We start from the raw sequence: 24,167 nt of genomic DNA, 5'->3' as shown, positions 1-24,167 counted from the left end.
TCTACTCTCCAAAACCTTGCATGGTATGTACTTTTCTTTTGAAAGGCTTTAAAAACTTTATTCAAATGCATAACTCAATCTTTGCTACTTTCCCCCCTCCCATGTCAAATGTGCGCTCTAAGCATAAATCATGAATGCAAGTATATAAAAGATATGTAAGCTATTCTAAAATGTATTTGGTAACAGTAAAATTGGGCTCTCAACATTTTCCCATGCCCTCATGGTTTGTGCCAAGATAGATAAACATTCCTCAAAAAATCAATGGAAAATGGTTATCTTTTTATAAGACATTAAAGTTGCAGTGCCGTGATCGACACATACATTGAAGGCAACTAACTATTAAGTCATTAAGATAACTTTATTAACATGTCAACTCTAATTTTTTAAATTGAAATTACTCAACAAAATATTTTACACATCTCTACCTACAGATTTTGTTCACAAACCATTTGACTAAATGTCAAAAAAAAATGTTCAACAAAAGACCTTAAAGAAGTTTAATGTGGTTGAATGAGATGATTGCATAGTAAAGGATTTATTAAAGTTTTATGGAAAGTTTAAATCATGATTGTAATAATCTAATGATAGGATATTTAAGTGGGGTTTATAATTACAAATGTTCTATGAGAGATCATGTTTTCAAGATATAGGCATGTTTAAATTGGTCTAGAAAATGGTCAAAATTTTAGTTGAAACATGTCTTTTCTTGAAGGAATTCATCATTTTAACATGTCAACATCAAATAAAAGGACATTGTCAAAATATTAAGATTTGAATTGCAATAAATGAAATGATCTATAATAAACCACATCTTCAGATTTCTTTGAAACTCAACTATATAATAAAAATGATTAACAAAATTCAACTAAATCACTAAAATAATTAGCAAAACTAACATATACCAAAGACAAACAAAGCTCAACTAGATTAGAAATGAGCAAAAACCAACACTAACATTCATGCTAGTGATTTTGTTGAAGGCACAGATGACAACGTCAAATTACTATCAATAAATGATAAATATGAAGCACAATTATGTACAGAAGTATTGTAGCGCAAAGGCTTACACAAATTTTCAGATAAATAAAATTGCAATAAAGAGCAGAAAACCCTCCAAAGAATTCATAATGTCACTCACCCACAAATTGGGGAGCTAACATATGCTCTGTCTCATTTATGGAATTGGAGAAAAAGTGGAGACAAAAAAAAGAAAGCTCTTTATCCATCATTAGTCATTTTAAAACTGATTGGACATGCTTTTACAAAGAAACGGCTGCACAATTTGAGGTTGATTGTTAGCAATTTCTATTTATCATTATCACTGAAGTGATGTCGTGAATGGGGCAAAACCTTTTCCTTCCCTAAAGCCAAAGTATATTCTCAATCCATCAGTTCCTTAGCATGAGCAACACAGTATGACTGTTAAATTACAAAGACCAATCTAAAAGAATCACCTATTTATGGAGTTTCAGCAGTAGAGTTTTTCTCTTTCACAGCCAGCTCCAAAGATTTCTCTTCTTTGATTCCTGGGAATTCACAGTCATGGCTAAGAATCCGTTGCTCCTTTAACTCTGTGACATTGGCTGGCTGTTTGGATTTCAAATACTCCCCATATAAATACGAGGCAAAACCCCATAAGGCCAGTACCAGAGCAATGCCCTTCTCCCCGCTGAAATTCTCATGATATATAATAACTGCTAACACTTGTGTAACTGGAATAAACACAGTTTTGAGGATACCACTCAACAAAGAAGACGTTAGAAAAATGACACCAAACACCCAATGAAGAAGAGCTGCCATGAGATTGCATTCCATACTAAACCAAAGAAAAACTTAACTTCCCCAATATCAGATGCCCTTGCCTCACTTGCAACGGTCTCGAAATCCTTGTTCACTACCATGCCAATTGTGCACAACACAGTTGCAGAAAATGACATTATGAGCTGCATCTCCATAACCAGAGTATAAGTTACTCTGCACCTACTTCTCTTGTAGACCAGTTCAATGATGGGAAGGATTAATCCATAGAGCCCAGCTGCACCAATTGTCAGAAGAAAACCCAATATGTACTTTGCGTTTGTGATCTCTTTAGGTTTGTCACTCTTGGTTTGGAAGGCAAGCAAGACAGAGCCCAGGGTGAGCAAAATTACAGCATTGATTGAATAAGGGGTGAATTTCTGACGGACCAAGAGAAATGCAAAGACTGCATTAAAGGCCAGCTGAGTGGCATTCAATAAGGAGTATGTAGAAAGAGGCAGATATGACACTCCCCAAGCAACCATACAATCATCTACCCCTGTGATGAGCCCAATTACACAACAAGCAAGGCATTGGTGGAGGGTAACATGTTCAACATCTGGCTGCCTTCTGTATATTATGCAGAGAGGGAGAATTAGATGGGCCACCCTGCAGTTTCTAGCCAAGAACAAAACCACTTACGAGACCCTCCATGGACAAAGTAAAACCTGAGTGACAATGGCCCTGTAGTGGTGCTAATGCATAAGGCCAAGCAGTTCAACAACACTACCGTCCACTTGTTGTGACATATTCACACATCGCCCTATTGCAAATGGGGACCCCTACTTTTTGCTTTCTGGGGTTTGTTTTTCTAGGTCTTTTAGGGTTTTGTCTGCTAGTCTTTGCATTTTGAGTGTTGCTAGAGGGATCACTAAGATAGTAGGCTTTGTTTTAGCTAAAGGTGAGTCAATGGATGCTCCCGATTAGGGTTTCTTTGAAAGTCTTCCTTAGGGCCTGGTTTTTCTCTTGTTGCTAATTGTGTCTTGCTTGGTGAGTGAATATCCTATTTGAAAGTCTGAGCTAGGTCAAGTTGGTGAGTGATGAAGTCTGGAATGTCATCTTAATCTTCAAATGTCCTGAAATTTGGCTAAGTCTGGAATGTCATCTTGATCCTGAAATTTGACAAAGTTTGGAAAATTGAAGAATCCTCCAAAAACTAGATTTTGCATTATAACTCCTGGAGGTCCGAAACCACTTTCAAACATCCTGACAGTATATATGGAATATAACTTAAAGTATAAGAAATAAGAAAGATATAAGGAAATGTTATATTCCATATATGAATCCTGACAGAGAGACCAAAATGTCAAATTTCACTCCTGACCCTTCCAAAGGGTCCAAAGCGAATTTGAATTTCGCTCTTGGCCCTTCTAAAGGGTCCAGAGCGAAATTCTCCATATGACATTCTACTTTGACCCAAACTTAGAACTAACTCATTCCTAGGCATTAGTGAGGGCAAAACACTTGTTTGGATGAAGAAATGTGAGAAATGAAGTCAAGATTTGAGCCTAAATGTGAATTTCACTCCTGACCCTTCCAAAGGGTCTAGAGCGAAATTCTCCCTAGACACTATTTTCTCCCTTGTTTGGGCTAACAACTTTGTTGCTTGGGCATAGTTGGGAGGAGAATGATGTGTCTTTACCTTTTGAGGTGATAGAATGTGAAAGAATGAAGGATTTATGACCAAAACAAGAATTTCGCTCCTGACCCTTCCAAAGGGTCCAGAGCGAAATTCATTTTTTCTCCATTTTTCTTTTTAACTTGACCAAGTTTGGAGCTTCTAAGGAATGATTTGAAGGCCTTGGATGCATATTTACCTTGGAGAGAAGGTTTGAAGCAATTAAATGATGGAAATCAACCTGGAAGGAGAATTTCACTCCTGACCCTTCTAGAGGGTCCAGAGTGAAATCCTCCATTTGACCTTCTTTTTTCCTTAAGCCCTAGGTTGACCTTGTTTGGAGCTAGTTTGATGGTGGATTTCCTTGATTGTGGTGAGAAGAAATTGGTTAACTAAAGTTTGAAGTGAGTTAAGGAGGAAAGAGGTGTGAAATCAACCCAAAGCTTGAATTTCGCTCTTGACCCTTCCAAAGGGTCCAAAGCGAAATTCTTAGAAGACACCCACTTTTTCCTTGACTAGACCAAGATCTTAGTTTCTAAGGAATATTGAGAAGGTTTTGACATGTTCTTGCCTTAGCAAGTGAATGAAAGCATCAAAATGTGAAGATTTTGTCCAAAATCAAGAGTTTCCCTCCTGACCCTTCCAAAGGGTCTAGGGTGAAATTCTTGATTAACACCTATTTTTTCCTTAGAGGAGGTCAAGTCCTTGGTCTTTATGGCATGGATAAAAGTGAGATAACATGTCTTTGCCTTTTGAGGTGGTTTGGAGTTGGAGAAATGAAGAATCAAGCCTAGAACATGATTTTTGCTCTTGACCCTTCCAAAGGGTTTAGAGCGAAAATCTCCATGGACCTCATTTTCTTCCTTGTTTGGCCAAGTTCTTAGTGTCCAGGGCATGTTGGAAGAAAGATAGACATGTTCTTGCCTTGGGGAATGATGAAAGCAATAAAAGGTGGAGATTTTGTCCTAGAGGGGGAAATTCACTCCTGACCCTTCCAAAGGGTCCAGAGCGAAATTCCACAAAACCACTCTTTTCTCCTAGTTTTGTGCCAAGTCAAGTGTGGGTCAGGGTGAGATAGGATTGGATATGTCCTTAGGAATGACTTTGAGTTGCTAGTGATCAATAAACTTGAAGGAATTGAGCAAAAACTAGGATTTTGCTCCCGACCCTTCCAAAGGGTCCAGAGCAAAATTCCTAAGATTACCTATTTTCCTTGCAAATCAAGTCAAGCTTTTGGTTTTTATGGGTTAGGGAAGAATGAAGCAAAGTTTCCTTGACCTTGGAGGTGAGTTGAAGTGAGAAGCATGGTAGAATTTGTCCTAGAACAAAGATTTCACTCCTGACCCTTCCAAAGTGTCCAGAGCGAAAATCCTAAAACCATCTTATCCTCCAAAATTTGTGCCAAGCCAGGCCTAGACCAAGGTGAGAGAAGCCCTTAGGATTGCCTTTGAATGGATTTTGGCCATCAAATATGAAGATTTTAGGCTAGGACAAGGATTTTGCTCCTAACCCTTCCAAAGGGTCCAGGGTGAAATCCTAAATAGGTCCTATCCCTGGCCATGGTTTTTAGCGAAATTCTCCTTTTTAGCCATTTTGAGGTCAAGCAAGTGTTGTTATGTTGAGAGATAGATCCAAAGGTGAGAATCAAGTAAGAACAAAGTGAGAAGAATGGAGTTGAATGAGGGAAAACAAGCAAGAAATGAATTTTGCTCCTGACCCTTCTAAAGGGTCTAGGGCAAAATTCTTCAAACCACCTATTTTCCCCTTGATTGAAGCTAGAATTTTGATCCCTATGGCATGATTGGAAGAAAAGTGATGTATTCTCGCCTTGCAAGATAGATTGGAGTGAAGGAAATGAAATATCAAGTGAAAAACTTGAATTTCGCTCCTGACCCTTCTAAAGGGTCCAGAGCGAAATTCTCAAAATGTCATTTTTCCTTCAAGTTGTGCTAGGCCAGGACAGTGATCAAGGTGAATTAGACTTAAAGATGGCCATAGGCATGTGTTTGAATAGGTTATGAGTCCAAGAGGTAAGGATTTTGAGCTAAAGAATGAATTTCACTCTTGACCCTTCCAAAGGGTCCATGGCGAAATCCTTTGAAACTCCTATTTTTCACCTTGTTTGAGCTAGGCAAAGGGCTAGTTGTGAGATTATGAGGAGAAGAGGGTTGAAGGCTAGGCCTAAGATTATGAAATAATGAAATGAGGTCTAAATTGGCCAGGAATGCAAATTTTGCTCCTGACCCTTCCAAAGGGTCCAGAGCAAAATTCTTATAGGGCCTATCCTTAGGGAGAATCTTGAGAAAAATTCATTTTGATGTCTTGTTAATGATTTAAGGTAGAAAATGCTATGTTAGAATGAATTTATTATGTGTCCTTAATCATCTTATGGTTTGTTTTGCAGATGGAAGAAGACCAGGCCAGGACAAGGACAACCTCTTCTAGTCCATCATCATCAAGGATGTTCCACATGCAAAAGGGGAGGATTCAAGGTTCTTTGAAGCATTGGAAGACTAGGAGTGTTCAAGGAGTTGAAGTTAGCCTCAAGACCTTATTCTACCACAAGATGACAAAGAAAGGCTTTGCTAGCACTTCAAGGAAAGGTATGCTATCGAAGAAGGAAGACTTGACAATAAGAAAGCCTCATCAGGCACTTGGGAGTAAAAGAGGTACATCATTCATCAAATTGAGACAGAAAGGAGATCAACCAAGACACAAACATCAGACAAGGTGGCATCCCAGTCACTGCTCCTCCAGTTGGATTGGTCCACCTTAGTGTGTCTAGATTCAATGTATTCAACTCATTGGGGACGACACAAACTTCGTGGCACCTACCCTGGCTTCCTATTGGTCCTCGCTCTGGGAATGCAATTTTCTAATTGGCTAGAGGAAGTTTGTTGTAACAAACCCTAATTAGGGTTTCTATCTTGTGATCCTAGCCATTAGTTCTAAGTCAATCATAGTCGTTTCTCTGTAAAGGGTTCTTTATATAAAGCCCTGGCTCCTCATTTGTAAAGGTTAATAGTTGGTTAATAGATAATAGTCAGAGATTGATTAATAGAGAATAGCAAATAGAATAGCAATTAGAGTAGATTATGAAGAGAAGGCAAGAAATTGTTGCCTTGATTGTAAATAAACCTCCTTTTCATTGAAGATATGGTGAAATGTGTCGTTTGTTTGCAATATGCATGGTCTCTTGTTGAATCTTCATTGTAGATGATAAACGATTAGATTGAATGAAAGAAGTTATTGAATGTACTCGCATGGAATCCCCCTAGTCCAAACCACTAGCCTCTTGCTGACTGTAAGTGTGCCTTGCGTGGTCAATTGGCACAGAATGAGCTTAATCTCAAGTCGTTGCACGTCTATTGTTCATGCATTAATTTGAGTGATGATCAATATTTGATGGTATCTGATTTGAATATATTTGAAGCATCCCTCAGAAGATCGCACTGAGTTGGTGTCGGATTGTTCAAGCCTGATGGTGAGACCCAGCCCAGTAGGACTCCACCTAGTCGTTCATCCATCTTCTTGCATTCTAGGTCTTAGAGTAGACTCTCTAAACTTTGTAACTTTTGTCATTTCTTTATCTTCCAACCAGTAGATAGGACTTGAGTTCCAGTAAATCAGATGCTCAGGCAGTCAAATGTAAGTCCCCTTGTGATTCCAGCAAAATCACATCGTACTGCAAAGAGCTTATCCACACGTAGAGATCCTACATACAAGAACCTTGGAGTTGCCTCGATTGATCCTTCGGCAAAATCTTTAGCAGTCGGGAAACTTTGTTCAAGAGAGGATAAGGTACCTTTAAGTATTTTATTCTGTGTTTGGTCGTGTACAAACAACACATCAACACCACTCCATCAAGCTCCTCTTCTTTCTCTGGCATTCCTTCAGATCCATTGTTTCTGAATCTAAAGGAGATGGGTATGTACAGTTTCAAGTTTTATCAAAGTTTGACTCGCTTCAATTCAAGCTACCATGTTTCAACAATATCTCAATCCAAATCATAAAAGAGAAACATGCTACCTTTTATAGGCACTGGCAACAAACCTAGAGTTTAATCAAGGGTGGAGCAGAGCTCAACACCAACATGTAAGATTAAAAATACAAAATGCCTGTTGCAACAACTAGACCTGTAATAGATTTCAATGATGGGCATTTAGGCACAACAAAAATCTGTTCAACAATTGATGTGGCCATTTTTGTCTTTTCGCATGAGTCACACCTGTTAAGATATCCACCTCATCAAGTTCCCAATAATTCATCACTTACATAATATTTCCTTTGTCCTTATCTATTCAAGCATACCAAGTGTGTACCATGCTCTGCCAATTTAGTTGTGGAATTATTACCATGAAAGTTGCTACTTCATTTAAATTCTCTTTTGAGATTACATTTCCCAATTTTCTTTTGAGATTACATTCCCCATATTACTTTCATATGTGCAAATTTTTCATTGGTCTTTAAGTCAAGTTGGGTTTAATTCTTTGTGTTTATGAACCAATGTTTCAGTAATAAGGCTAAGAAATTTAGAGCAAGATTTCAACATTTTATCTACTTGAACAACCAACATCAAAAACCACTTTCTACCTCTATCGATATTTTCCTTCCAGTAACAAATTGCACTTTTCCAAAGGCGGGGCTCTTGTATCTTATCGATAGTTAAAATATTGATCTTTTCTATTATGTATGAAGGTAACTCCAACTATGTTTCAATCTTCAGAAGACAAGGATTACAAATCTTATGACTATACTACTTAACTAATTCATCAATTTTCACATCTAAAAATTGTTGATAGAATTGAATTATCTCATCAATCATTTGATTGCCATGTTGGAACACACCATGAGTCTACATTTGGCTATTTTTAACATTAGCTTTCATCCTTTCTAATTCATCTATATCTTTTTTAGGTAAGACCACTAGTGGAGCAAAACTACACTTAGCTTGTTATATTGGCTTTGTCAAAAAACTTGATGTATTTTTGAAGTTCTTTGACTTGAGCTTTCAACAGAGCTTTAGCACCTTCATCTTTGTCTATCTTCTTCATGATGTTTCCTACTAATTCCTAAAATTCATAAAAACTTTCCTTTTTGCCATAGGTACTGAATCAATAGAAGTAACCTAAAAAAGAGAGGAAAAGACAATAGATATAAGGAGAAGACCCCAGAGAAGAGTTTGTTACCAAAAGGCACCAAATTGTTATCAAGCAGTTTTGAAAAGATCATAAAAAATCAAGAACCTAAAAACTTGTTGACAGATGAAATTTGTAGCATGGAGGCTCCTACTCCACCAAAACCTTCTAAAACCCCTAAAAAAAACTGGATTTAGTTAATATAACAATTAAGTTAGATGACATGTTTGAAGAGTTCCTACCAACACTAGATAAGGCCCTATCTACAAATGATGATTATTTGGAAAGGATGATTAATACAAGTATAAGAAAATTAAAAGAGATGGAAAATAGAAAGGAAGAAGCTAATTTAGAATTGGGCAAAGAGGTTAGACCATTAACTAATCAAATGTCATTTAAAAATAAAAAAAGACAAAGAATTGTTTTGAGGAGTCACATTTCCTAGACCAAGCACCATCCCCGTTAAGGTCTAAAAGTAGGGGAGTTATCACAAAAGAATGAAAAAAGAAAATGGAAGAGAAGAAAGAAGGGAAGTAAAAGAAAAAACAAGAGAGAAAAGAGCAAGATACCACTTAAGGTGAGATATTAGGAGAAAAATATTTTGATATTAAACTTAAGAGAGATAAGGGCATACAAACAAAGCCAAAAAATAACATAAAGAAAGAGACTAAACAAGATACACCCAAATTAGGAAAGGAACCAAAACAAAAGCCTAAAGACAACATAAAATATGAAAACGAGACAAAAATCAAAGACCATGGAGACAGTAGTTAAGAGTCTAGTTTTTGGAACAGACACCATTGAGGATTTGGAACATGTATTCCTTTTGGAATTAGTATGGGAGAGATTGAGAAAATATGCAGAGGAGGATAAACCATTGGATTTTGTTGAATCCTCAAGAAAAGAAGAATTGAAGTGGTTTATGAAATATTATCCTCAACATGCAAGCACATGGGATACAATGAAGGGAGAATTTTTGGCTAGTTTTGCCACTCTAGAGAGATTCTAATTGAAAGTGTAAGACATGTGAGAAATCTAGCAAAAAAAGACACAAAATCATTTATAAAATGTTATGTTAAAAGATTCAAAGAGGTATGTAGGAAGTTGGAGGAAGCCCTAACTGAGAAGCATAAGATAGCATTGGTCATTTATGGATTGCATAAACACATTAGGGTGGGATTGTATTGAAGAGTCTTTAATAATATAACAATCTAATAGCCACGACATACTAGATAAAAGCACAACCACAAACAAGACCAGAGAAAGACAGGACTGTTGCGACACTTGAAGATATACAATTGAAAGTGTAAAAAATGGTGATACAAAAGGAGATCAGGGATAATGAGCCTAAAAATCTTGGGAAAATTTGATACACATACTACAACAGAGAATGACATGTCATGAATGAATGCCCTACGGATTGAGCCAAGAAAATATCTGTTGCAGTCGAATTTGTAAAACCTAATTGTATGTAGTGCAATCTACCAAGAGTGAGAGATACGTTTGATAGAAGACTATCTAAAGAACAAACCTCTAGTCCCGAATGGGGGAAACTAAGGAAACCAAGAAAATAAATGATGTCATAGTTGTAATTGTAGTGTAGACAAGGAAAGTGGTGTTGGATATCGTATACCACCTTAGCAAGATAACCAAAATTCTTGTGCTATGCATAATAATCAATAGAAAGGATATCTAGATGATAACGGGTAATAAAAAATATAGAGGAGGCAGAGGAAGAGGTTGGAACAATAGGAGAAGAAATGATGCAAGCTGTTTTAATTATGGAAAAATGGAATATTATGCCTATGAATGTTGGGTGGTGAAGACACAAAAATGTGCATTTTGTGGAAAGGATACTCATGATTTGTTCAATATGAGAATGCAATAATATTTTACCAAAATCAAAATGCTAGTTTACCTTCTTGGGTTGATGAGCTACAAAGAGGAGGAAGAGTAATCTAGAAGATGTCACAACAATGAATAATAGGTTGGACCATATAATGGATGTGTGGTCGTTAGAAGCTTCAATAGAAGAACATTTCAAAAAAGATCTTGTAATTCAAAATAAGAAGAAAGAGGAGAAGAAGAAAGCTAGAGGCAAGAAGAAACCTTGAATGCAGTTGCTAGGCATGGTACTAATATTGGGAAGGACAAAATAAATAGATGGTAGAAGAAGGATATGAGGATTATTACAACTTGAAAGAAGAAGAGGAGCACAAATACTTCCAACCTAATAAGAATCAACAAGAGAAAGTTGTGGAGTAGCAAAGAAAATATTCACACAACAACAATAACAAGTGGTATGTTTCATCTAGGAGGTCAAAATGATAAAAGACTTGGCATCCCTTGCAAGACAGGAGGATATAGTGGTTAAGTTGAAGCAATGGGAAAAATATTGGAACAAAAAGATGCAAGTTAATTAGTTGGGTTATTGCAGGATCAAGGGGGGCCAAAGAGTGGCAATGTGAAAAAAATAGCCTTCCTCACTCGCCTAAAAACGCGACAATCCGTGTTGACTTTTTGCTTGGCTTGGATATTAGTACACCTTGGCTTGGTAATTACCTATGCAAATCGGATATCCGATTTTTATTTGTAATTTTAAATTAAAAAATATATTATATGTTACATATTACATTATATATATATTACATTATATATATTATATAATATGTATTATATAACATATTATTATATTATATTATATTATAATATAATAATATATTATATAATACAATATTATATTATATATAATATTATATAATATAATATAATATTATATTGTATTATATTATATATAATATAATATAATATAATATAATATTATATTATATATTATATTATATTATATATTATATAATACAATATTATATTATATTATATATTATATAATACAATATTATATTATATTATATATTATATAATACAATATTATATTATATTATATATTATATAATACAATATTATATTATATTATATTATATAATATATATAATATAATATAATATAATATTGTATTATATTATATATTATAATATAATACAATATAATATTGTATTATATTATATATTATAATATAATACAATATAATATTGTATTATATTATATATTATAATATAATACAATATTATATTATATAATATAATACAATACAATATTATATAATATAATACAATATTATATAATATAATATAATATTATATTGTATATATAATATAATATTGTATTATATTATAATATATATAATATAATACAATACGTATTACATAATATAATATTATATTATATTATATATTATAACATATATAATATAATACAATACGTATTATATTTATTATATTATATATGTTATTTAAAAATAATTTAAGTATAGAAATCGGATATCTGATTTTTTGAGACTTTTATATTTCGATAGTGACAGTCCCGTGAGTCATTTTTAACTCATAGATCGCGCGAATTCATCAAAATCCGATATCTGCTCCATCCAATATCTGGTGTTTTGACAAAAAATTGTTAAAAAATAGATTTAGAGGTAAGAATTTTATCGTTTTGAATCATTTTCACTCATTTTTTGTATTTTTTGTTAATGTTTATTTGATTTTTCATTGAAAATATCATTTTTTTCCTGAAAACTAGGTTTTTTTAAATCAAATACCTAATTGTTTAAATTTGTTAAGTAAATTTAATTGTTTACATTCAATTAGGTTAAAAATGGGGGATAACAATGAAAACACTGACCAACCACAACTGCAACAACCAAACCCTCATTTGCCAAACCCCCCCTCAATTCAAGATTTGATTGCACAAATTTTGAATGAATTGAGGGGGATTGCACAAGTATATCATAGGATCCCTTGTCTAAACCCATTGTTTGATCCTCTCACATCGATCATAAAAAGTATGGAAACCATGACTGAGGAGCATGATGCCACCCTTTTGTGGCAAGATTCTATGAAGGAAAAATATGCAGATGGCTTGTCATATAAGGATATCAAGGATCTTGAGATATCCAAAGCTGAAATTGCCTCATTGTTTGTCAATCCCCGTACCGGTCAGCTCGTACATCCCAAAAAAACAAAGCTTTCTATCAAATGGTGCACAAATGATGGGATTGTGAAAAACTTTTGGGATCATTGGTGGATGGTTTTCGACAAACCACCCAACAACAATCTTGATATCCCCTTCTATTTCATAAAAAAATTGTATGCTGAGTTTGTTTTACACAAACATGTGAACTACTTTGACATCTAACCTTTCCAAGGTGTAGGTTTAGATATGCCCCAAAATAGACCTGGGGCAGTCAGAGTAGTCCAGGGCCCATATGTCCCCCCTCCTCCTATTGATCCCCCACCTACAGTTCAACATCCTGATTCATTTGTGAGGTGGCTTCATGGAACATATCGGCTATTCACTCTTTGAGTAGCCTTTTGGTTTCTCAGGCTGCGTTAGTAGCTCAGCCTACTCTTGATGGTAGCAGTGCATCCGGTGCCGGTGACACGTCATCCTCGGCTCCACACATATGCATGCCCCATAGTTGTGTCATGTGTGGGCACGTATGCTTGGGTCCAGTTGGACAACCCGTTGATCCTCTTGTGGACAGTGCAGATTATGAGGTGCACGAGATGCATGATGCACCAGATGTTATTACACAGACTGGAGGATACCCTGGGGAGTCCTCACATGCTAGAGGTGAGGAGGCACCGTCATCATACATTGATGATGTATTGGTAAGATTTGTGTTTTCATAGTTCATGTTATATTTTAATTAAATATTTATAAATTAGATAATATTAAGTACTAATTTTTATTTACATGGTCTATTTAACAGTTGACGACCGAGGATGAGTTGAGATAGATTCAGGAGGGCACCTTGTTAGCCATTTCAGTTGGCCTTGATAGCTTGACAGTACATATATTATTGCACCTAGTTGTTTGTATTTTATTGTACATACATGCACATCATTTATATTGGTATTAATTAGATTATGTAGTAACTTGCATGTATATATCTTATTTTAATCTTGTAGGGCACAAGCAGCACGAGTGCGGGGCAGTGTGATTTAGGATCTGGTAGTGCAGTTGGAGACAAGGGAAAGGTAATTGAATGCAAATATGATTGAATGAATAGTTTAAATAACTTATAGTGATTATACATGTCTAGACATAGATTGATAATTTCATATACTTGCTGTGTATATATACAGAGAATTATTGGCTTCACATCCTTGATGACTACACCCAGTATACCTGAAGAAGAAGAAAGATGCCTCGAGTAGATGTGTGTTTATTTTATTTTTTGATTAGTAGATATAATTTGTTATTATCAGTGACAATTATATTCTAACTTGTATCAATGTCATGTTTCTGAACATATGTAGGTTGTGTATCAAAATATTCAAAACATACCTCCTCTACCAAAGACATACATCAAGGGTCCTGCAAAGCTGAAGAGAAAACGTGGAGATGAGGTAAACATGAATAGTTTAATTATAGTTCATTTTTATGTTAAATTTTTGAATGTGAATTATATAATATAACTAATATTAGTCGTGGTTTGTTTTTCTTGTGCAGGATCCTTCAGAGCCGAGCAGTGTGGCGAAGAGGATCAATTTTGATGATCCATCAACAACTTAGGATGTTATAGATAGTTTTGGGATGCTTACATGTCTAGTTGGCATGTATATTTTGTATATGGACATACATTCATGTATTTAGACATACATTTTGTTTCAGTTGGCGTTTATGCCATATTTGTGTATGGACATACATTTGTAATCATTTGACATTTTTTATATATACAGAAGTTGATATTCGATCATATAAATTGTTGCTCATCTGTGCGTGGTGTTATCATGGAAATCTTTAATCTTTATTCCAATAATTAACAATGGTTAATAATGGCTATTTAATGAACAATACAATTCATTTCATTTCATTTCATCGTAAGTGTTGTTTTTATAATGAACAATATAATTCATTTAATGAACAATACAATTCATTTAATCAACAATACACTACAATTCATTCAATGAACAATACAATTCATGAATAATACAATTCATTTAATGAACAATACCCTACGCATGCTCCTATTTTGCCCCCCCACTTGATTGAATGCTCAGGGTCATACCCTACCGACATCGTCCCTTGAGCGCCCTAAGTGCTCAAAATTGTCAAACTTTGACGGGCCCTAACTTGGAATCCGTGGCACCTGCAAATGATCTGTTTGAACCTACGGGGCCACAAGACGGGTCCCTACAAAAGCCTATCTCAGTTTTTCAAGTTTCCCTACGTTTTTATTAGGGCAGCAATTTTTTGGTTGGCAAAAAAATCATCAATCTCACTCAATGGAATGTTGTCGCGTGACCCATTTTTCGTTCTGCTCATCGTGATGACGAACCGTCGGCTCCGATATGTCCAGTTAGGCATTATTACCCTACGCATGGTCAAATTTCCCCCCCCACTCGATCGAATGCTCGGGGTCATACCCTACCGACGTCGTCCCTTGAGTGCCCTAAGTGCTCAAAATTATCAAACTTTGACGGGCCCTAACTTAGAATCTGTGGCACCTGCAAATGATATGTTTGAACCTATGGGGCTACGAGAGGGGTCCCTACAAAATCCTATCTTGGTTTTTCAAGTTTCCCTACGGTTTTATTAGGGCAGCAATTTTTCGGTTGGTGAAAAAATCGTCAGTCTCACTTAATGGAATGTTGTCACGTGGCTGATTTCTCATTCTGCTCGTCGTGATGACAAACCGTCGACTTCGACATGTCCAGTTAGGCATTATTTCCCTACGCATGCTCCTATTCCCCCCCCCCCCCACTTGATCAAATGCTCAGGGTCATACCCTACCAACGTCGTCCCTTGAGCGCCCAAGTGCTCAAAATTGTCAAACTTTAGGGTCACTAACTCGAAATCTGTGGCACCTGCAAATGATCCATTAGAACCTATGGGGCCATGAGAGGGGTCCCTACAAAAGCCTATCTTGGTTTTTCAATTTGCCGTATGGTTTTATTAGGGCAGCAATTTTTTGGTTGGTGAAAAAATCATCAGTCTCACTCAATGGAATATTGTCGCGTGACTGATTTCTCGTTTTGCTCATCGCAATGACAAACCGTCAGCTCTGACATGTCTAGTTAGGCATTATTTCCCTATGCATGCTCCTATTTTTCCCCCCGACTTGATCAGACGCTCGGGGTCATACCCTACCGACGTCGTCCCTTGAGCGCCCTAAGTGCTCAAAATTATCAAACTTTGACGGGCCCTAACTTAGAATCCATGGCACCTATGAATGATTCATTTGAACCTACGAGGCCACGAGAGGGGTCCCTACAAAATTCTATCTTGGTTTTTCAAGTTGCCCTACGATTTTATTAGGGCAGCAATTATTTGGTTGGCAAAAAAATCATCAGTCTCACTCAATGGAATGTTGTCGCATGACCGATTTCTCGTTCTGCTCGTCGTGATGACAAACCGTCAGCTCTGACATGTCCAGTTAGGCATTATTACCCTACGCATGCTCCTATTTCCCCCCCCCCACTCGATCGAATGCTCAGGGTCATACCCTATTGACGTTGTCCCTTGAGCGCCCTAAGTGCTCAAAATTGTCAAAATTTGACGGGCCCTAACTCGGAATCCATGGCACCTACGAATGATCTGTTTGAACCTACAGGGCCATGAGAGGGGTCCCTACAAAAGCCTATCTTGGTTTTTCAAGTTGCCCTATGGTTTTATTAGGGAAGCAATTTTTTGGTTTGCAAAAAAATCTTCTGTACTATCAAGAGCATGTCTATATGTAATGTGAACAAAAATAACAATCTGGACTGAATTGTAGTACTGAGACTATACCTCATTCTGAGGTTGCAATGTATAGTTCTCTGCAAAATCAACCATCGATACAATAGTGCCAATCGAGAAAGAGTTCTTACACATCCTGAACTATTGATCCAACCACTGTGACCTATGGGTGTGCCTTGCATACTTGTAGAAAAGATTTTCCTTAAAATCCAAAATAAAATCAGCAATTCTCACTTCTCTTGAGACTAATTCACATCTAGAACCTTCACCTCCACTCTTGAAAGTATATTTCATTGTCTCGTATCTTTTTTTCTCAACATAATTATTTCCAAACTCATGTTCACTGCCCTCATGAAAACATGAAACAAACTTTGACAACCCACCGCATTCTGAGCACTTCTCATTCAAACAATCATTTCTATAGAAATAGCAGCCATCATCTCTAGGGCATAAAAATAGATCTTGCAAGTCTCTTGATGATCTCGGAAATAGCATTGCACCACACTCCTGCAACATCTCATTGGTATGCATCATAGAACAAATATGACATAAAAGTTCATGGTACATTGAAAACTCCACATGGTACTTGCAACAACAGGTATTGTGAATCTTAAGAGGAACACAATAAAATGGTTTCAAAGATTCAAAGGCCCTTTGTGATATTTGCAAAGTTGGATGTAATTCACAAAAAAATTTGTACAACATTGTTTGGCTTGATTCCAAGAAATGTTTGGGATGCGGTGTGCCGTCTCGGTTGCCGATTCTTAATTTCAAAACGTCCTTTACATTGGGTGACACTCTAGAATTAGAGTGCCAAAATTATTGAATCTCTTCCTTCACATTGTCAGTCAACTTTCTATCAACACATGGAAGCCTCCCACCAAATGCCCATGTATCTTGTTGAAGTGGATTATCAAGTCTTTGTCTTCATGCAAGTGCTCTATCCAAAGTTTTACAGTTTATGTTAAAATCAACACAAGTTTGTCTCATTTGACGAGCCTTCCTCAATTGATGGCTTACTAAGGAGGTTGTAATCACTCTTCGAGCGGCTCTCTTATCTCTTTGGTATTCTTTCCAATAGAATTGAGAGTGTCAAATAGATTTTTTGCAATAATAGAATTTCTCTCCATCTTCTTGTTCATACGAATCTTCAATTTGTTTAGCAATGGTCTCATCTTTATCATCTTTAGCAATTGAACCAAGAGTTGGCATTGCTCGATCAATGTCTTATTGCTAAAATTTTGGTTGAAAAGTTGTGTAGCCCACAACCGAACGGTTCTTGTTGAACTCTTGCCTTCAAGATTCGCAATAATGTTCTCATCGATTTCAAATAACCATTTTGGGGTTCTTGAAGGTCTTAGATTTGGAATTTGTCTTTCATCCATGAGAGGGTCTTCATTTCTAAAGTAATTAAGTGTTACATATGGTTCACTTGGTTGAGAAATTCCACCTTCAATGTTAAAGTTTTCCACATTTTCACCTCCTATGTCAAAATTTTCCACATGCTGAGCATTTTCATTATCACTTTCAACATTTTCAAAATTTTCAATATTTTCACTTTCAAAATCTACATTTTCATTTTCAATAACTTGTGGCACATTTTCAAATTCAATTTCCTCTTTAGTTGAAGTAACATTAGCAATATTTAACATACCTTGTCTTCTCCTCCTATGACATTCTCTATCTCTTTCTCTATACACTTCAATTTGGTCATTTGAAAGTTTTCTTTTGCGTTTAGACTTCTGACGACTACTACTCCCCATTTCCCTCCACACATGCTCCTTCGTGATTGACAATGTAAGTTTTCACTTTAAGAATCTCCCAAAAGCACAAATTTATCTCTAGCTGTTTGAAAACCCGTGATCCTTGACAGAAAACAGAATATGCAGACTATGGGCCATTGGAATCTACAAAATGGCCCACAAACCCTTTTTTTCTCTGTTTTTTTGTACAAAAATTGAATATCGGATAAAATCCGATATCCGATTTTAGTACCAAAATTTGTGGTCCCCAAAAAAATTCCCTTTGCCGCCATTTATTTAGTAAACTGCCACATTGCAGAAATCCAATATCCAATATCTGATTAAATCGGATATCAGATTTTATTAGTCATATTTTAGAGAGAGAGAGAGAGAGAGAGAGAGAGAGAGAGAGAGAGAGAGCGATACAATATGACCCCTATCGACACAATTTGGTGTCTTAAGGGGTCCTATGGTGTTGTTAGGGGTCATATGGTGTCTTGGGACACCATAGGACCCCTTAAGACACCAAATCATGTCGTTAGGGGTCATATGGTGTCTTGGGACACCATCGGACCCCTTAAGACACCAAATCATGTCGTTAGGGGTCATATGGTGTCTTAAGGGGTCATATGGTGTCCCATGAACCGTTATGACCTCTTAGGACACCATATGACCCCTAATGACACCATATTGGGTCGCTTTGGGTCATATTGTGTCCTAAGGGGTCCTATGGTGTCCCAAGACACCATATGAATCCTATGGACACCCTATGACCCCTAACAACACCATAGGACCCCTTAAGACACCAAATCATGTCGTTAGGGGTCATATTGTGTCCTACGACCCCGTAAGACACAATATGACCCCTAACGACATGATTTCTGGTCTTAAGGGGTCCTATGGTGTCGTTAGCGGTCATATGGTGTCCATAGGGGTCATATGGTGTCTTGGGACACCATAGGACCCCTTAGGACACAATATGACCCAAAGCGACCCAATATGGTGTCATTAGGGGTCATATGGTGTCCTAAGAGGTCATAAGGGTTCATGGGACACCATATGATCCCTTAAGACACCATATGACCCCTAACGACATGCTTTGGTGTCTTAAGGGGTCCTATGGTGTCCTAAGACACCATATGATGCCTAACGACGCCATAGGACCCCTTAAGACACCGAATTGTGTCGTTAGGGGTCATATTCTCTCTCTCTCTCTCTCTCTCCCTCTCCCTCTCTCTCTCTCTCCCTCTCCTTCTCTCTCCCTCTCTCTAAAATATGACTAATAAAATCCGATATCCGATTTAATCGGATATCAAATTTCTGCCATGTGGCAGTTTACCAAATAAATGGCGGCAACGGAAAATTTTTTGGGGACCACAAATTTTTGTACTAAAATCGGATATCGGATAAAATCCGATATCTGATTTTTGTAGTCAAATTTTCAAATTTCAAATTTCGGCTCAGGAATGCTTTGGTATTTGGCTTGGAAGTGACAAGCCTGGAAAGTCAACTGAAAAAACGTGTTTTTGAGTATTCCTTGATTTTCTAGACTTTACACTGGTGGCTGACGACATTTTTTGTAACCAAAATTGATAAAATGAAAAGGGTTTTTTAAGGACGTTCCCAACTTTCCAACAATATAAGGCTTGTCTTATTTCGACTTTAATTAATAATTATCATTTATTTTCTAATTGAAATTCTGACAATAGTCCCGATTGATATACTAAATGAAAAACAATCATAACTTTCAAAAGGTATAACATTTTTTGAAACCGAAACATGCATCACATCCTATGCTTCGTCTACTATAGGGAAAAAAAAAAAAAAAATTTAATAAGGTTTTGACTAAGTTAAGGTGGTCAGACATAGGAGTTTCTGAATTTCTGAAAAGCTGTAGTAAAAAATTCATAAATAATTATTTAATTTATAAAAATTTTAAAAAAAATATGTGTCACATCTGGACATGTGTCTAATACTTATATTATAAATATTATAAAAAAATATTAAGATTTGATTGTGATTAGGGCGGTCAGACATATGTCTACTTCTTATTTTTTTCCTGAAATTTTAGTACCATTGCATTGAAATTTGAAAATTTCATCAAATAGGATTTTTTTTTCCCAAAAAACAACTATTAGCTTATAAACTACACAATTTTATATATATTCTCTTCTTACATATTTTAAAAATGATGTTCACAACTTATTCAAATTTTCATGTCAAGTTGCATAACTCTGATTTTCTGAAATTTCATTGCCACTTAAGGGCCTGTTTTGGCACACCATGATCTTGCACATACCCAGTTGTAAGAAGATCAGAATTGGAAGAATGGTCCTTTGTTGATAAATGTCCATTTGGATTATTAAAAAGTTAAATATATTATGATGGACCTTGGTGTCGATTTGAATATCATTGTATCAGCTACCTGGGAGAAATTGGGGAAGCTTAAACTAGTTAGGACACCTATGAACATGTCTTGCAGATAATTATGAAATGGATACTTTAGGAACATGTAAGAATGTCAAAGTAAATTTGAAAGGAGTAAAATACTATGTTGATTTTGAAATAGTTGAAATATAGGAATCTTTTAATACAATTAGGGCACTACTTGGACTAAGGTGGTTTATTAATTCTAATGGCATTGTAGACTCCCCAAAAGAGGAGATTTTATTTACAAATAATAGTAGAATTGTTCGTATCCCACTAGGAGTATTGGATGATAGGTCATAGCATATGAAAATAAAAGGGAAGATGCAAAAAATATCTATTCAGTCTCTAAGCTTTTAGATATCTAGGGGAAGAAGAAAATCTAAATAGTGCAGGAGATATTGAACTTGAGAGTGATAATTGCAACACTGATAGTAATGAGGTCCTTGAAGCATGGATGCAAAGTGAATCATAATTAACATCCCAAAGAGTTTATGAATTCCAGAGAGATTTCCTAATACATAATAAAACTAGAATTGAAACAAAGCACCTTAGAAAATAAACAAATAAACAAAATTCTAAAATCTTTAAGTTATAGGTAAAAAAACAAATACAAAATCACAAAGCTGAAATAGGTTGGACCTTGGAAATTCTATATAGGCTATAAAATTACCCAAATGACATCTATGGGACCTCAGATCCCTATATATTGCTAACAAGTCTTGTGGTGTTAAGTCCTTATCTTTGTCTACCATGAGAGTTGCCACATGAAGAGATCCTGATCCCAAAGTATCCTTAGTTATACATGTCTTACTTTAGCCTTTTTATTCTCTTTTGGACTTTCCATCTTACTTAATAGATATTGAAGAAGTTGAGAAATAAAACTTCAAAGATCCCAAAAACACATGCAAGCAAAATACTTGTCACGAGATGGATGAAGGTAATAGCCAATAATCTCTGTGACATTGGCTGGCTGTTTGGATTTCAAATACTCTCCATATAAATATGAGGCAAAACCCCATAAGGCCATTATGAGAGCAAGACCCTTCTCCCCACTGAAATTCTCATGATATATATTAACTGACAACACTTGTGTCACTGGAATAAACATAGTTTTGAGGATACCACTTAACAGAGAAGATGTTAGAAAGATGACACCAAACACCCCAATGAAGAAGATCTGCCACGAGATTGCATTCCATGCTAAACCCATGTAGAACTTAACTTCCCCAATATCATATGCCCTCACCTCACTTGCAATGGTCACGAAGTCCTTGTTCACTACCATGCCAATTGTGCACATCACAGTTGCAGTAAATGACATTATGAGTTGCATCTCCATAACCGGAGTATATGTTACTTTGCACTCGCTTTTCTTATAGACAAGTTCAATGATGGGAAGGATTGATCCATAGATCATAGCTGCAGCAAGTGTCAAAAGAAAACCCAATATGTACTTTGTGTTTGTGACCTCTTTGGGTTTGTCACTCTTGGTTTGGAAGGCAAGCAAGACATTGTTGGGTATATGAAGCCCAATGGTCGCATGACTGTTCATCTTCCTAGACTCTTTGTTTCATGGCTGGATATCTTTATATAAATGGTTGTGTGCAACCCATGTATGTGGAATTGATTAATAGAAGTTATTCCCTTCTTTGAGTGTGGATGTAGGCAAATTTGCTGAACCACGATAAACCATGTGTTGTCTCTTGTTATTTCTTTATTTTGTTTTTGTTATCGTTTTCTCTGCTCATTCTAATCTTAACAATTGGTATCAGAGCCATGTTGGCTTGAGTAGAGATGGAGGAAGAAGGAGAAGGTAAAACTTATAACTTCTATGGCAGTTTTACGTTTCATGTAAAACTATGCTTCAAGCGCCACATACATTGGTGGGATGGCTAGAAGAAAGAGGGGGACTCAGTTGAAGAGGAGAATCCAACGAAAGAAAAGGATGTTGGGATTCTTATTTGCTCTCCCCTTGAACTAGCTTTGGCACTTATTGGCCAAACTATTAATGGCTGGGAAGTTGTTGGTATTCATGTGGTGAAGGTTGAATGCCGTGATACCTCAGCTGGAGTTGAAGATAGTCCTTGTATAGACGCTGAAATTTCGGAGCAGAAAGATGTTGGAAAAGAGGTTGTTGTTGAAGAGGATGAACTCAAGAGATTGTGGGAGAAAGAGTGTATGTCATCGGAGAGCAAAGTTGAATCTGCTGTGGACTCCGGGGATGAGGAGGGTATAGATTGCAGCGAGGTAGCAGAGCAGAGCTCTACAGATGACATGGCCTTGGCAAAAATAAAGAGGCACCCCCATGATGATGACAAACTTTGCACATATAATTTCATAGAAGCCTATGAGCCTATGGACCTAGATAAAGAAGTGCAAGATAAAAGACAGTTTTCTGGTTCGAAGCAGAAGCGTCCATTAACGAGAGCCAAGGACAATGGGCATTACACCAAATGTTTTAAGGTGTCACAAGGAGAGAAGGGAGATATGGTTCACCAACCTAATTGTATGGATATTGATGATTGTGTCGACGAGGATTATGACTAGAATAACGAGAAGCCTTTGCACATTTTTGTGACAGATTCGAAGGAGTCTGAGAAGCATGTCCTTCATGAATTTCTTGAGCGCTGGGAAGCAAACATGACTACCAATTTTCCAGTGATGCTAACAGACGCACAAGCTTTGGAGCTTGAGAAGGTTTAGGGCAAAAATCTCCACTTGCCCGACACCAAGAACTACATGCACGAAAGATTGTTTATTCCCGATTCCTTGGTGAAAAATGTGTCAGTTTCTATGCAGATAATTTTGTGGATCATGGAGCAGATGCTGCCAAATTGTAAAACGCCGATGGTGAAGGATGAGGAGCTGATGGCGGGGCATACAATCCCTGGGTAGTTCATGGAGAATAGGATTGAAGCAGAGGAGCTAGAAACTATGAATCCTGACATCGTTGGAAATGGTGGCCCTTCGATAGTTCAACACATATGTTATGTGCAGGGATAGGGGAATTTTATTGTTGAGAATCTGAGGACTGAGAACAAACTAATTTTATTTGTTGGCTCCCAAATGGACATCGTGCATGGTAACCCCGAGGATTGGGAATTTCATTCATTCCACTTAAACATTGATGGTGAGAAGTTGTAGGGTTGTGGCACAATTGACTATTTGGGACACATTGCATTTATCACAAAGTTCCTTGGAATTTTGTTTGATCCTTTGGGTAGTCTGTTTGTTTTTGACGTTAAACACAAGTTTGCAGATTCAATGGTTTTGGCAGCAAGGTCGTGGGAGGTAGTATTAGGAGATGAGGTTAATAGCAACTGTTTACGCTTCAGGAGGCCCAAACTAGATTTGAATGTAACAGTTTTGTTGCCTATTGATACTGCTATCCAAGCGATTCTAAATCTTTTGCCGAATGGTTTCGCTTTGCAGAAAATGAAATAACCTCTTTACATCAAGCTTCTCTGTTCTGCCCGACCATTGGTGAAGTGGATAATTCAGGCCCTGATTGATGATGTTGCCCATGTGGATAACAAACACTCTAATGTTGAGGGAGAGCTGGAACAGGTGAAGGCGTTATTTAATCAGTACAATGATTTGGTGGAGTTGGTGCCTCCAGGGAATTATTCTGGAGTTTTCGACGAT

At 36.5% G+C, this 24,167-nt stretch overlaps 1 pseudogene; it reads right to left on the bottom strand.

Moving 5' to 3' along the window:
- Positions 1 to 1,458: 1,458 nt before the first annotated feature.
- Positions 1,459 to 22,074, bottom strand: LOC131034850 (purine permease 3-like; annotated as a pseudogene).
- Between the last annotated feature and the right edge of the window lie 2,093 nt (positions 22,075 to 24,167).

This window comes from Cryptomeria japonica, chromosome 10 (assembly GCF_030272615.1).
Source record: "Cryptomeria japonica chromosome 10, Sugi_1.0, whole genome shotgun sequence".
Lineage (NCBI taxonomy): Eukaryota > Viridiplantae > Streptophyta > Pinopsida > Cupressales > Cupressaceae > Cryptomeria > Cryptomeria japonica.
Note: the sequence above shows the minus strand (reverse complement) of the source record. Positions and strands in the feature narration are given on the sequence as shown.